This window comes from Triticum urartu, chromosome 6A (genome assembly GCF_056163025.1).
Source record: "Triticum urartu cultivar PI428250 chromosome 6A, HENAU_Tu73, whole genome shotgun sequence".
NCBI lineage: Eukaryota > Viridiplantae > Streptophyta > Magnoliopsida > Poales > Poaceae > Triticum > Triticum urartu.
This window is the reverse complement of record NC_141878.1, coordinates 285,863,954-285,872,728: the sequence shown is the minus strand read 5'-3', so window position 1 is coordinate 285,872,728 and position 8,775 is coordinate 285,863,954.

The window sequence follows — 8,775 nt, the reverse complement described above, 5'->3', positions numbered from 1 at the left end:
GAAACATCAAAAGGAATTTCTGGCGCCGTTAACGGGGACAATCAAGTCAAGTCTCCCGACAACTCGCCAATTTTTGGCATCGTTGCCGGGGAGACATCATCAACATCTACCAGGTTCCTAATCACAAATCTCATCTCCTTGCAATTTACATTATTTGCCATTTGCCTCTCATTTTCCTCTCCCCCACTTCACAAAAATTTGTCATTTTATTCGCCCTCTTTTTTGTTCGCCATTTTCTCATTAGATCTGGTTTTTTGAGCGCAATCTTGTTTCGTAGTAATAATGACTCAAGAGAACACCAAGTTGTGTGATTTCTCCAATACCAATAACAATGATTTTATTAGCACTCCGATTGCTCCTCTCGCCACTAGTGCGGAGTCTTGTGATATTAATGCCACTTTGCTGAATCTTGTTATGAAAGATCAGTTTTCCGATACTCCTAATGAGGATGCCGCGTCCCATCTTAACACATTCATGGAATTATGCGATATGCAAAAGAAAAAAGATGTGGACAATGATTTTGTGAAGTTGAAATTATTTCCGTTTTCTTTGCGAGATCGTGCACAAATTTGGTTTTCTTCTTTGCCTCGCAATAGTATCGATTCTTGGGATAAGTGCAAGGATACTTTTATTACTAAGTATTTCTTGCCCGCAAAAAATATTTCCCTTAGAACCCAGATCATGAATTTCAAGCAACGTGAACATGAGCATGTTGCACAATCTTGGGAAAAGATGAAATTGATGCTAAGGAATTGCCCAACTCATGGGTTAAATCTTTTGATGATCATACAAAATTTTTATGCGGTGTTGAATTTTGTTTCTCGTAAACTTTTAGATTCCGCCATGGGTGGTACTTTTATGGAAATTACTTTGGGTGAAGCCACCAAATTGCTTGATAATATTATGGCAAATTATTCACAATGGTATACCGAAAGAGCTCATACTAGTGAAAAAGTTAATTCAGTTAAAGAAATTTCTTCTTTGTGTGAAAAAGTTGATGCTCTTATGAAATTGGTTGCTAATAAAAGTGCTCCTATTGATTTTAATGATGTGCCTTTGTCTACTTTGATTTAGCAAAATAGTGATGTCGCAGATGTGAATTTTATCTCGCGAAACAATTTAAAAAACAATGCTTATAGAGGTAATTTTAGGCCTTCTCCTAGTAATTCCTCTAATAATTATGGTAATTCCTATGGTAATCCTTCTTATAATAATAATAGGATCACCTCTGATATTGAGAATAATATTAAATAATTTATCAATACTCAAAAAGTTTTCAATGCTACTATAGAAGAAAAGTTGAATAAGATTGATGATATGTCTAGAAGTATTGATAGAATTTCTCATGATGTAGAAAATCTCAAGATGAAAATTTTTGTGCCTAAGGTTGAGGAATCAATTAAGGCTCTTTATGTTTCCATGGTTTAAAGTAAGAAAAGAACCGCTATGCTTAGAGCTAGAAGAGAATTTGTAGAAAAAGCATTTTCTAGTGATTGCTTTCATAAAAGTGATGAAGATCTCAAAATGATTGGTGTTTCTTCTATTGATTCTTTGTTTAGTAAAATTAAGATTGTGGGGACCCCGACTCATAAGTCATGATCACCAAATGCACATGTACAGTGATCCCAGAGATCAATGCTCACTGAACACACAGAAGCTGAATAACAAGAGTCTTACATCCACCCATACCGTCTTACACGAATTATGACCATTATGGTCAAGTCTTACATAGATAAAGCCACAAGGGCTGAATACCAAATAAACTTAAGCAGCGGAAATCTTCGTCGATAAGTAGAACCCATGCCATCTGCCTTAACCCTACTGGCATTCTGACTGGGAAACGTCCTAGCTCGCATGTTCGCCTCCAAAGAACTCTTCTTCGAACTCTTGTTCTTCCATGCCTGGCCAATTAAATAACCAGTGGCAAGCCAATGAGTACTTTGAATGTACTCGCAAGCAACCCATGTTTTGGCTCAAGATACAACAATGCATGACATAGGTAATTTTTTGCGGAAAGCAAATTTTGTTGTGTTATGACATGTTCAATAACTGGCAAAACCTGCATCATATGAATTCAAGTAACCATAGGGGCTAGTTACAGATATCAACATAAAGGTAGTTGGCTCCAACCCAACTCATTCACGTCAAGTCCTTGACTTGACCCAAGTAGTACTTCCCACATACACTGGTTTGTAAAAAAGTGGACGTAGCCCAAGAGCGGTTACCCAACTGTCCTTGACCGTGGACACGGCTATTCGAATAGTTTTACACTCTGCAGAGGTTGCACACTTTACCCACAAGATCCAGGGAACTTCCGTGTCATTCACGACCCGCGGTACCTCAAGTACCCGGGGTAAGCACCCGATCACTATCTTTCCCTAGACGACACTAACATAGAGTCCACTCGATTGGTAGTAACCCCCGTGCCCAGCATTTCACATCTTAAAATTGAGGAGCCTCGCTCCCATATTCATCACATACCACAAGCATGGGGTACCAACGGTGTGTCTGGTGCCCTGTGAAAACAGTCATGGCCGCCCTACCTGGCATGACCCCGTCCCGAGAGAGCGCAACAACAACTCTCCCGTCACTAGTAATGCGGGCTCCAAGCTAGTATCGGCCTAGGTAATCAATAATGCCCTTTCCCATATAAGGGTAGAGTGGTTGCGCATGTAAGGTTGGAATAACGGTCGCAACTTAAACCAATCCGTTTTGAAAACAACACACACACTTGCCTCGGTACACCACTTCGTCATCAAGTGGTTACCCAACTCATTATCTCCCTTGGGCATAAGTGGCACCCGGCGGGGTTTTCGAAAAGTCTTTTGAAAATACTTTGTCTCCATCATCGTGCATATTCTCGTCCCTTTTTGGCGTAGCAACTACTTTAGCATCCTATCTACCCCCACCAGCATAACCCTCATAAGAAGGTAGGGTCATGCACAATGCAAGTATCAACCAGGAAGTAACGGTGGCAAACCACCCCATGTGGTCACCATAGTATCATGTCTCCGATGCAAGCAATAAAAGTGCTATATGACATGCATAAAAAGGGTTTCACGGACATGGTCAAAGGGCTGCTTGCCTGGCTCAGCCAGGTCTTCTAGGTCTTCAAAGTCTTCTGGTCTAACTCCTTTGTCAGCAACGTAATCTATCGTCGCAAAATAATAACGGGAAAAATAAGGCAATAATAAAACTGAAAAACTAAAGTGCTCAGAAAAATGTCAACTCATTTTTGTTAAATACTAGGGTGAAAGCTAAGAAGGGGAAAATTCCTAGTTTGGGATTTGGAGTCATGGAAACAGTGCTAGGAATTTTAAATGACAGGCATAAATGCTCAAATTCAAATTTAAATTTGAACAGTGAAGAAAAGTTGGTTTGATAAGAGTGAAAACTGCACCAATAAATAAGTGGGATTATTACAATAATTTAGGAATTGGAATTATTGCATTTGGATTATTATTTAATCCTGTGGAATTTTTGGAAAAGTTACAGAAAAAGAAAAGGAAAAAGGCGACTGTGCAACTAGGCCTATTCGGCCACAGTGCAATAGGCCCAGGGGGAATCCAGCCCGCGCAAGGCTACCACGTCAAATGCGTATTTGGGAAATACGCCTCCAGCCGATGCAGCGAACCGGTGCGCGCGCGTGCGTTTTTAAACCTGACGGGTGGGGCCCACCCGTCAGAGTGTGAGGCTGACCGACGGGCCCCATGGCTGTCGTCTTCATCCTCGGGCCAGAGAGGGAGGCCAGCTCACTGGCGTCCCTGTGGTCGAGGCGAGGCGATCCGAGGGCACCGGCGTGCTCAGGGCGGAGTCGCCGTTCGGGTGGAGGTGGAGGTGGTCGCCGGAGTGTAGGGGTTCGCCGGCGACGAGGAAACTGGCGGAAGAGCTTCGGGAGGCAGCGGTTCCGGCCGTTTCCGGCTACAAAAGAAGCGGGGAGGAAAGGGGAAATGATCAGTGAGCCGCGGAGGTTCCAGATCGAGGAAGAGGAGCGGCGGAGAGGGCATGTACCCTGAGATTGACGGTGACCCAAGGCGGTGGAGATCGAGCTCGATCTCGAGCTCGGGTGCTCCTGGAGGAGAGTGTTGGGCACAGGGGGGCGATTTGGAGTAGGTAGGAGCGGGTGGTGTTGAGGGAAAGGCTCAGGGAGGCCCTTAAATAGGCGAACGGCGGGGTGCCGTGGACCCGTGCGCCGGCGAGCTCCTGCTCGTCGCCATAGGGCTCGGGAGGAGGTGGGGCCATGTCTGGGGTGTTGCTGGGCATGGACTACGCCGAGGGGAGCTAAGGGAGAGAGCGGGGTAAGGCCAGAGATGCCGAGCGTGTGAGGCCGCTCATTGGAGCTCTCGGGCGGCCAGTGTGCGTGCGAGGAGGGGCAGCAGGAGGGAGAAGGAGGAGGGGGACAGGGGTTTAGCGTGATGCAGACGCCGAGGCAGATCGTCGGGCGCGCTGGGGAGGCCCGAGGTGGCCGGGAATGGTTAGCAGGGGGCGGCTACAGTGCGGGAGCGCACTGTAGCACGCTCCAGAGAGCCCAAATGGCCGGCATGGCCATCTTTTATGCAATGTGGGCGCGGCCAAAGGTGTCTGGTAGCTCTAGGGGGAAGTAAAGAAGTGGGCTATGGCCTTGGATGCCTTGGGGAGCCACTGGAGTGAGGAGGAAGGTTGAGGGAGAGAGAGAAGCTGCTCTCCAGGGAGGTAAATTGGGGTGTTTCACCCCTCAATCATTAAGCAATGGCCAGGGGAAAGTTACTGGAGGTAGAAGATTGTCAGGAGTAGCTGTAGTACAAAGTTGAGCCCATGGAGATTAGTGGAAGAGGTCTAAGATGGCATTTTGGTAAAGTGTCAGAAGGTGTTTGTTTCTGGTTTGGGTAAGAAAATGAATCCCACTTGCCATGATACTTAACAGGATGGAATGGAACATAGAAATAGGGTGTTCCACCAAATTTGAGTTCATTTGGGTAAAGTTGCCAATGCAACTTTTGTAAACCCTAGAAATCAACATAAATGGGTTTTTCAAGATCTAGTCATCCAAAAATATTCTCCTTGATGCACCACTTTGTGTAGTTTCATAATTTGGGTATTTGAGAATGTCCACAAAGTTTGGGATCAAATAGATAAAGTTGGCAATGTAGAGTTGTTCAAACTTGGTTCTGGACAGAGAGGGTTTTGGGGAACTTTTGTGAACCAAAAAAGTTTGGATTGAGCTGAAACTTTGCAATGTCATCATATTATGCATATTTGACTTGCTAGATTTTTCCTGGATTTATTTGAAAATATTTCTTGCAGAAATATTTCAAATCCTTGAAATGGGCATAAATGGTTTTGGGAGGTTTTGTCCAATATTTTGAACATGATCATGTGTTCAAACTCTTATATATGGAAAATATATGTCCATTGAGTTTCCCTGATTTTTGTCAAATATTTTTGAAACAATAAAATAATTTTCCCTATTAAAGACCATTTCTGTCCTTAATAAAAAGCTTTTAAATAAAATAGGAAAAATAACTTTTAAAATTATATTTTTGTGGTTTATGGGAGTCCTATATCTAATAGGATTCAAATATACCTTTTGAAAGATTTTTCACACCCAAAATCAAGTACTTGCAGTGCAAACCTCAATTCAGGGGGTTTTGGAAAACTAATTTTAGAAAATAATTTTTGGCCAAATTATTTTTGTAAGCAAATACTATATTGCTCTATACACATGGCATGATCATTGGGCAGAAGCTTGGGGCAAGGAGATGAGGTATAGAAGGTGGAGTTGTGTTGACTTTAAAGAGCACTTGAAAAACACACAGATAAAACCAACTCCAAATAAAAAGCCAAATAATGCAAAAGTTTTTGTCAAACCACACTTAATCATGATTTATTAGCTTAAGTGTCGTGGCATGAAAATCAGGGTGTGACAAAGATTGATGAAAAAGGGACTGAAGAAGAGTCAACTTTAGCAAGAAGGCGTCCTGATAATTCGAAGGGTGAAAATCTTGTTGAGAAAATTGATAAAAGTGGGTTTGAAGAGGTCAAAACTTTAACTAGTGATGTGCCCTCTCTTTTGGATTACAAAGACTGTAATTACGATAGTTGCTCTTTGATTGATTGTATTTCTTTGTTACAATCCAAGATAAATTCACCCCATGCTTATGAAAAAAATAAAGCTTTTACTAAACATATTGTTGATGCTATGATGAAACCTTTGGAAAAAAGTTGGAATTAGAAGTTTCAATTCCTAGAAACTTACATGATGAGTGGGAACCTACTATCAAAGTTAAGATGAAAAATTATGAGTGTTTTCCTTTACCTGACTTGGGTGTTAGTGTTTCTGCAATTCCAAAATCTTTATGTGATGTGCTTGGTCTTACCGATATTGAATAATGTTCTTTGAATTTGCACTTGGTGGATTATACTATTAAAAGGCCTATGGGAAGAATTAATGATGTTCTTATTCTTTCAAATAGGAATTATGTGCCCATTGATTTTATTGTTCTTGATATTGATTGCAATCCGTCTTGTCCTATTATTCTTGGTAGACCATTTTTACGTACTATTGGTGCCGTGATTGATATGAAAGAAGGCAATATTAAATTTCAATTTCCACTAAGGAAGGGTATCGAACACTTACCTAGAACAAGAATTAGGCCACCATATGAATTAATCATGAGGGCAATGTATGGATCTAGAAACAAAGATGGCAACACTTAGATCCTTGCTTTATGCCTAGCTAGGGGCGTAAAACGATAGCGCTTGTTGGGAGGCAACCCAATGAATAAAATTTATTTTTGTCTTTTGCTTTCTATTCTTGAGAGTTTGCACAATTATGCTACTATCATGATTGTGGTTTTGTGTTTTAATTAGTGTCTGTGCCAAGCAAAGCCTTTGGGATCATGTTGGGTGATAGTTGCTTTGATTTTGCTGAAAAACAGAAACTTTTGTGTCCAGATTTAAAAAAAATCACTGCAGCAAAGAAAAATTCTGAATTTTGTACAGGATATTGATATACAAATTTCTCACGTTGTCCTAATTGTTCAGAATTTGTGGAGTTGCATAAGTATTCGAAATATCCAGATTGCTACACACTGTTCTGTTTTTGACAGATTCTGTTTCCTTTGCATTGTGTGCTTATTTTGATGATTTTATGGTTTCCTTTGAAGAGTTTTTGCCATAGAAAAGTTGGAATACAATAGATACAATGCAAAAATAAAACATGAATGGGTTTGCAATAATACTTATAGTAGTGGTTTTTTTCTTATACTAACGGATCTCACGAAGGTTTTGTTGAGTTTTGTGTCATTGAAGTTTTCAAGTTTTGGGTGGCATTACTGTAACGCCCTCGATGCGGCTATATCTCCCACGTGCCGAAGCACGACTTAGAGGCATAACCGCATTGAAAGCAATGTCGCAAGTGAGGTAATCTTCACACAACCCATGTAATACATAAGGGAAAAAGATACATAGTTGGCTTACAATCGCCACTTCACACAAATACATGAATAAAGCATTACAACATCCAAATACAATCAAGGTCCGACTACGGAACCAAAATAAAAGAAGAACCCCAAATGCGACACAGATCCCCGATCGACCCGACTGGGCTCCACTACTGATCAACTAGAAAGAAACAACACAAAGGACAAGATCTTCATCGAGCTCCTCCTGAGCTTGGTTGCGTCATCTGCACGGTCTCATCGGCACCTGCAAGCTAGTTTTGGAAGTATCTGTGAGTCACGGGGACTCAGCAATCTCGCACCCTCGCGATCAAGACTATTTAAGCTTATGGGTAAGGTAAAGGTATGAGGTGGAGCTGCAGCAAGCGACTAGCATATATGGTGGCTAACAAACGCAAATGAGAGCGAGAAGAGAAGGCAAAGCATGCTCGAGAAACTATGATCAAGAAGTGATCCTAGAACGACCTACGTCAAGCATAACTCCAACACCGTGTTCACTTCCCGGACTCCGCCGGAAAGAGACCATCACGGTTACACACGCGGTTGATGCATTTTAATTAAGGCCAACTTGAGGTTTTCTACAACCGGACATTAACAAATTCCCATCTGCCCATAACCGCGGGCACGGCTTTCGAAAGTTCGAAACCCTGCAGGGGTGTCCCAACTTAGCCCGTAACAAGCTCTCATGGTCAATGAAGGATATTCCTTCTAGCGGGAAGACCCGATCAGACTCGGAATCCCGGTTACAAGACATTTCGACAAGGTAAAACTAAACCAGCAACACCGCCCGAATGTGCCGACAAATCCCGATAGGAGCTGCACATATCTCTTTCTCAGGGCACACTCAGATTGTCCTAGGTACGGGTAGGCCAGCCCAAAGTTGCCCCTGGTGGCCACCGGCAGCTGACAGGTTGGACCAACACTCAGAGGAGCACTGGCCCGGGGGTGTTAAAATAAAGATGACCCTTGAGTCTGCAGAACCCAAGGGAAAGAAAAGGCTAGGTGGCGAATGGTAAAACCAATGTTGGGCATTGCTGGAGGAGTTTTACTCAAGGCGAACTGTCAAGGGGTTCCCATTATTACCCAACCGTGTAAGGAACGCAAAATCCAGGAACATAACACCGATATGACGGAAACTAGGGCGGCAAGAGTGGAACAAAACACCAGGCATAAGGCCGAGCCTTCCACCCTTTACCAAGTATATAGATGCATTAATTAAATAAGATATATTGTGATATCCCAACAAGTAAACATGTTCCAACAAGGAACAACATCTCCATGTTCCAACAAGGAACAAACTTCAATCTTCACCTGCAACTAACAACGCTATAAGAGG